At 34.9% G+C, this 7,738-nt stretch overlaps 1 long non-coding RNA gene across 1 annotated transcript; it reads left to right on the top strand.

Moving 5' to 3' along the window:
* The first annotated feature begins 834 nt into the window (after nucleotides 1-834).
* LOC308409057 lies at nucleotides 835-6,960 on the top strand. The gene is made up of 4 exons (XR_013973915.1): nucleotides 835-941; nucleotides 2,947-2,979; nucleotides 6,254-6,413; nucleotides 6,633-6,960. It is a non-coding gene; the product is annotated as an uncharacterized lncRNA (long non-coding RNA).
* Nucleotides 6,961-7,738: the final 778 nt, after the last annotated feature.

The following is a 7,738-nucleotide window of genomic DNA, read 5'->3' as shown; positions in this document are numbered from 1 at the left end:
AGGACTTCATGATTCTTCTTAGGTAAATTCACTTGTCACAGCAGCAATAATAAGTGATTAAAACGGACACAAGAGTAGAAAAAAAGAAAAGCAAAAAATACGAATAAAAAACCTAAGATAAAAGTGAATTACACAGACAAAATCCAGATTTGGCATTTGCAAATTAAGGATTACTGGTTGTTCAAACAATTAAGACTATTTACTTGAGCAAACATGCAGTTGAGGATTTTTAGTAGATCAGACACACTCTACTGTATTAGAGAAAAGACAGTTAGTTACATGGAAGATGGAAGTTTTGGTTAATCAGATCCAGTAAAGCTCCTGAAGTATATTACCGATCTGTTAAAATGTTACTCTTCAAACTTGTGCCCTCAAATTATATAACCAGAAATAATTTATATTTTCTTTGAACTAGTGGAAAGGAGAGGGAATGGGGTCTTTCAAGCAGTCACACTTCAACTGTGAAACTCCCTTGTCCTTATGGTGTATTGACACTATTGAAACTTTTCAAAACCAGTCTAATGTTAGAAGAGCTTTTAGGTAAACTGTTATTCTTCTTCTTATCATTATTATATTTTTATTAATTATATTTTTATTATGATGTTGATTTGGGTGACACTTTTTGATAAATATTATATATTACTTTTTAAAACATATTAACCATCCCTATGCTTAAAAAACTTTTAAAAATAAAATTGTTCTTTTAAACTTGTGCATTGTTTGACTTTTAAAATTTTTGTATCAGGTGTAAAACGACTTTTTAAATAAAGTTGTTTTTAATGTGAGCAGCTCCTATTGGCTCGTTTAAAAAGAGGGAGGAGCAGATTGCACCGCCTAGCGTCTAGTCTTCGCGGTCTTTCGTCTGTAGCGCCTTTTCTCTCCCTGGTGTTTAAGAACGTGGAGGACAAAAGGATACCAAAGAATCGAAAACTATGACAAAGGTAAATACTTAAAGTTTGATACGTTTTCATCAATGGTTATTTTAGTAACTTTCTATAGTCGTCCTAAACGGTATAAGGGGGAGAAGCATAACATCTTTAGCTAGCAGGTAGAACTGGGTTAATTTGCTGCATTGTCTTTGGCAAACATAATTTAAAGTTAATTAAAAAACTCTTACTGCCTATATTCTACTCAATAAAGTTCATCTTATCTTATTCTGTTTTCATTGCACCATTCTCTCTATACAGTTTTTGAATTTACACACTATAACGTACACGGCAGTTTTTTTCTGTGCTTCTGCAACTGTTTCTTGGGTTTTCCTATAAGGTTTTTGTAATTAATTAAAAAAATTTATATTATTTTTTTGGCTTTAGTGGATTCCTGCTCAGCTAACTCGGCCATTATGCACTACCCAGTAAACAAAATGGCTGAACAGTATCTTAAATGTCTGAACATGAGCTAGTCATACCATGTTACGTAATATTCATGTGCAGTGTAGCAAGGTGATTGTTTAAATTACAGGAGTAGATGCCTGCAGCTGAAACGGTTTTCTGATCTGAATACGGTAATGTTACCAGATATGCATTGTACTATGGGAAAACGGTGGTGGATCAGTGTGTAAAAAGCCCCCAAAAGAAACACACAGCGTCTTTAGCTCAAACACTGTCTGATCACTCTCTTAGATACTGTGCTGTTCCATCTAGTTATTGGTTACTGAGAAATGTTAGGTCATTAATTAATTAAGAGAGTGCAGCTGTTCAGATCAGATGGTGAAGTAGGAAAATGCAGAACATGTTATTATAGCTGAATGCTGTGTAAAATACTAGTAATAAATCTAACTCCCATTTATGGCTTTTACTACTGTGGGGCTAAATAAAAAATTACAGACATAATGAAATCTGCTACAATTACAAAGCTTAAGTTTAAAACAATTATTATATATTAAGCATTTTTTTGCTCTTTTTTTTTAATTCTTTTTGCTAATAATGGACTCAATTTTATTATCAACTTCAAAGACCTATTAAACTTTTAAACCATTAAATCCAGGAAATTAGATGCCCGTAAATGTACGAGACCCTCTTTATGTCTAGTATCCCCAAATATTTAATAATCCTTTCTAAAAGTACACAAATTTTGTTCTTTTCAATTAAATATTGCATGTTCAATGTATTCTTGAGCAGGTAAAAATTCCACTAAATTAGTTTTTGCATATTTTTAAGTATAATCAAATTTTTATAGTTTGCGAGTACTTTTAATTTGGAGATTTTGCCACTTGATTTGAAGTTTGGATAGTGCTTTATAGTAATTTGTAAATGTTTTGAACTCATCTGGCTTCTTAATAATTTAATAAAAAATTAACAAGCCATGTAATAATTTGAAAACCACTAGGGACCACTTATAAAAAAGTAATTCCTTTTTTACTTAAAGGAATTTAGGATTTATGTCTGTCAAGTCATTTGTTCTGGCATCCCATACAGAAAAGAAATAGTAAAAACTTATATGTGATTACTCATGAAAGTGGCCACTTTCATGAGTAAATCATATAAGGCTTACATGATTTACTCATGAAAGTGGCCACTTTCGCATTACTTTCATACATTGTTTTAGTAAATATCCAAAACATACAAGTTTCATTATATAATTTTTCAAGGGATCTTATATCTGTTTTCACACTTATATGCTTTTCATACAAGTTTCACACAAGACAGATACAAACTTTATAAGATTTATATATATCTTTTCCATATGGGATAAGTCACCATTTTGATATATCTTCCTGTGACTTTAAAGTCTGTCAGCTAGTTAGATACATTTTTGCACTGCTAGTGTTTGCTGCTTGAATTAGTCAGTTTATCATATAAACACATGCAGTGCCTTTCAAACTTTTAATTACACTGTTCATTTTGTGCATTAGTAAGAGAATCTTTTTTATTGAATTATCCTGGGAAAAAACAAAAATGTTTGTATTTTCTCATGCACTTTCTTTCATTTCCTTATCACGTTTAGATTCTTCAAGATCACAAGCACCATCTTTGACATGTAAGTAACTTTCATATTATTTGTATTACTTATTATTATTATTATTATTATTATTTTTGAAAAGTGATGGTCTTTGGGGCATCCTTTTTTTTTATTGGTATTAAGTATATATATTTATTTAGGCACAGGAGGCAATGATCTATTTTAAAATTTAACATTTATTTAATTTTCATCTTTTATGCTAACAATAATGCCAACAGTGTTCTCTTCACTTGACCCACAACTCTGACAGTTTTGGTCCTCTGCTCTCCTCACAATTGGCTGATTTCCATCTGAGCTGCTACTGTCAACTGCATTAAACTGATTTTACATTGCCTTGTTATTCTAATCTTTATCTGCGTTTTGGACTCCAAACATTCACACCTGCTGTTAGTAACCAGAGCTCACAAGAGTGTAAGGCGTGTAGTTCAATAAAGTGATCGATGTGTTCACTAGCTGATTTCAATAAACCGGTAACTTATCAAATCCATATTTTATAGGAAGTACATTACTGATAAAAGTGGTAATAAACACGGTAACCAATAAAAATTTAAATTTCCTGTTATAAAAAAAAATACTGCAGTGAGCTCGGTTTTCTAACACCAGGTGTGAACATCTACAGTCTTTAAGCGCTGGTAAAGATTTAAAAATAAAAGCATTCAATAACATAACATTAAACAGTAAATTAGTTTGATGGTGTTGACTGCAGCAGCTCAATGTTAATCAGCTGATGGTGATGGAAGCAGATGAGCGTTTTTCATCATGGTTGTTAGTGATGTGTTGGTCAAAACGAAACGGCTCTTTGAAGTGAACGACACAAGCGTGTTTTTTCTCTCTCTCTCACCCTCTCTCTCGCACTTTTTTTCCGCTTCACTCCGCATGCGAGCCTTGTGCTTTGCGCTGGGAAGAGGGGGGAGGGGCGGTTGTTACACACGCAGTAGCACAGTAACAGAGCAGGAGGGAGAGAGAGAGAAAGAGAGCCAGGGACAACAACGTCACATTAGAAAGGTATAGTAATCATCCACAACTATTTTCAATTGCGGATGATAAAGGATTCAGAAAGTTTATTCATGCAGGCCCATATGACAGAGAATGTGCATCTTCTGTTTGTTTTCATATTATAATTTATATTTAATTGTGTTGTGGTTTGCAGTGTTTTGTGTTGTTTCACTTTAAATTTGTTTAAAAGGAAAAAGCTGAAAATTTAAATAGTTAAAAGTTGAAATGTAAATAGTTGTTTTTTTTTGTATTATATGATTTATTTATTACATTTTATGTGGAGAGAATAAATAAAAGTATATTTACGGTGGCTGCTAGAGACAAAGCACGTACAAACCCCAAAACACGTAAAAACTCCATAGCACGTACAAACTCCAAAGCACGTACAAAACACAACAGAAGTGCTCCAGGATGCTAGGCACAGTGTTGAGATTTTGTTACCTAGTGGCTACACAAGCCAGGAAGTACCAACGACCGGATTTGGTGTGTGGTAGTAACAGGTAAATGAACAGCTTTTGGAATTTTTTATGAATATATATGAGTGCTTGTGTATAAATACACAAAAAATACACATATGATTTCAATTGTGTAAATTAAGTGATCTAGATAGCTCTGTTTTGGAAGTTCAGTTGACGCTAGAAATGGGTTTTGGAGTTTGTACATGCTTTGTCTCTAGGGGCCACCATATATATTTATATATAAACATATATAAATAAAACCACATTTCTTTTTTTACATTAGTAATTCCTTTTGTTCATAATTTTATATTGTTGTTAATAATAAATTAATTAAAGCAACAAAACAACCTGAAGAGCCGGTTGGGAGCCGAAAGAGCCGGCTTTCTAAAAAAAGACGAAAATCCCATCACTAGTTGTGTAATATGCTGGTATTGATATGATCAAAAATGAACTGAGTTGTTTCGTATTCTATAGAAATTGTACATCTAATTAATAACAAGGCTTTCTGCTGATGTTATTAATTAAAAATTTATTGTTTTATTTTTAAGCAACAACTTTTTAGCATGCAATCAGTCCATGCTGTACAGGACAGATTTGTAAACTGTGCATACAAAAATAGACTATTTTACAAAATTGCTCTTTCAACAAATGTAAATCACAGCAGATTTTTTTTGTTGTAGGTGCACTGTCACAACTAGAAATGTGGGGGGAAGTGGGGGGAAGTCCAGGAGCTTCAGGTCCTGGAAGAATAAATTCCCTTTTACATACCAGACCAGCATTTTTCTTCATTAGCACGAAGGAAAACAGTCTGTGCGTGTCAGAGTTCTGTGGTTTTTGTGTCACAGGGCTTATAATATGTGTAAAAATCTGGCCAGGGACCATCACATCACACTGCTATCATATTTTTCTGTTGCTATCATGTTTCTTTTCTGAGATGTTGTTACTTTTATGACAGATGTAACGAGAAATCTTCCAGAAAGTTAAATTTTTTATTCTAATCAAATATTTGATTCTGATAACAGATAAAGATTTTTTTTTTTACTTTTGTTCTGCTATTTCATAGTTTATACAAATTTTGGCCAATTCCTATTTATTTTAACCCTTTAGCCCCCAAAAAGTCGCCAGCGACAGGTTTTTCCAAACCTGTCCCGTCAAACCTGAGCTCTGCCAGGGGCCCAACACGCCTGGACTTTTAGAAGAAAAGAGATGTCCGAAAATAAACCACAGGGTCAAATACTTAATTTTGTTCAGTGTTTTAGAGTTATTAATTTGAATTGACTAATTTAAATATTTTATTCATGTACATTTTGATTGCCTTTAGTAAAAATGGCAAAATTTCAATTTCTTTTTTCTTTCTGTTATTAATCCTTGATTACATTCATATAGTATACAGTAGAGGAAAAAACCTACCAGACCTACCAGTTATCCTGCGTAACATTATTGGGGATAAAGGGTTAAGGAAGCGGAATTAATTTTTTTAGTTTAGCTTGTGTTTACTACCATTTTTTTTTTTATCACCACACAGTAAACATTAAGTAATATGTAAAGTGTCCATTTATCCTCCATTCCGGTCCATTATCTTAAGCTTAGGCTGCTGCCCCTCGACCCAATCCGGTACTAAGTAGAGAGGCCCAGACTTCGCTCTCTCCAGGCACTTGGCCCAGCTCTTCCGGGGGAATCCCAAGGCATTCCCAGGCCAGCCGAAAAACATAGTCCCTCCAGCATGTCCTGGGTGTTCTGGGTCTCTTCCTGGTGGGACGTGCCCAAAACACCTCACCAGGGAGGCATCCTAACCAGATGCCAGTATCTAATCTGTCCTTTTTGTATGTTCCCCTCAGGTTGCCATGGTAGCAGATACAGGGGAAACAAGTGTAGACGATGCCACAAGAAGGATGATGAAATTCCTCATATCACCTGAGCTGGCTGTGGAGTACAACATGCTTGGCCGACATGGGGAAAAAAAGTTCAGAGATTTGCGTCTTTTTAATGTTGTGTATGGTAAGTTAGTTTCACTTGAGACATTTGAACTTTAGAAAACTAAACTTTTTTAATAAAGTGTTTGAAAGTGTAACTGAGATTGGTTATCATGCAATTTGTATATATTTTTTGAGGCAATAAAGTGAAATAAACATTGTTCTTTGAAAATCATCACCAAATGAAGTAAGCTAAGATTAACTTTACTTTGGCTTGCCCGTTTTTCTTCTTCTTCATTTGCAGAGGCACTGAAGAATTATTTAACATCAAAAGTCAACTTGCAAGAAGCAGAGAAGGCTCTGTCCAAGTGGTTCAGTGGAGCTAAAGACAGAGGAGGACCGAGGGCTGCAAGGGTACAAAATAGACTTACGGCTCTGTAAAAAAACAAACCCTGCTGATTCAAGATAAGCTTTTGAGTTTTCCATCTGACTTTTTCCCCATGTTGCTACAGTTCCAAATATCTAAGGAATTTTGCTGTAGTTTGACATTTCTAGTTTTTAAACGTTTACGCACTTTGGAATACAGTTACGTAAAATCACAGTTGTTGGACAAAATAAATGTGAAAAATGTTGTTTTGTGTACCCTCGTGATTTTTGAAATGGTTTTATTTACAAACTAGATTTTGTTTGCGGTCAGCTTTAATATATTTGGTGTCTTTGTGTCACAGAACCCGTATTAGCCGTCTGAAAAATTGATTTTGTGACTGTTTTACTACATGGGGCCCACTCAGTGCCAGAACTTAGGCAATTCAAACTAGAAATAAGATGCAAATACAGAACCCACTGCTAATGCCATTCCAACTTTTTAGCTCATGTTTTCCTCATGTTGTACCCACTAAGAACTTGAAAAATGGGGCCTAGGTGGGTTTCTGTGTACTTTGCCCAGTTGGGGTCCATTTAGTTCCCAGATTTTACCTATATAACACCGAGATGGGCTTATAAAATGGGGTCATTATGGAACCCGCGGACAATCCCACTTAAAACCCACTTTTTAGCCTATGTGGTACTCACATGGTACCCACAAAACAACTTGAAAGGTGGGGCCTGGGTGGGTTTCTTTGTACTTTGCCCAGTTGGGGTCCATTTAGTTCCCAGATTATACCAATATAACACCGAGATGGGCTTATAAAATGGGGCCATTATGGAACCCGCGGACAATCCCACTTAAAACCCACTTTTTAGCCTATGTGGTGCCCACATGGTACCCACAAAAACTTGAAAGATGGGGCCTAGGTGGGTTTCTGTGTACTTTGCCCAGTTGGGGTCCATCTAGTTCCCAGATTTTACCAATATAATACCGAGATGGGCTTATTAAATGGGGCCATTATGGAACCCGCGGACAATCCCACT

The sequence above is a fragment of the Rhamphochromis sp. 'chilingali' genome (genome assembly GCF_963969265.1).
Source record: "Rhamphochromis sp. 'chilingali' genome assembly, chromosome: 13".
NCBI lineage: Eukaryota > Metazoa > Chordata > Actinopteri > Cichliformes > Cichlidae > Rhamphochromis > Rhamphochromis sp. 'chilingali'.
The sequence above is the reverse complement of the archived record's forward strand: the minus strand, read 5'-3'. Positions and strand labels throughout refer to the sequence as shown.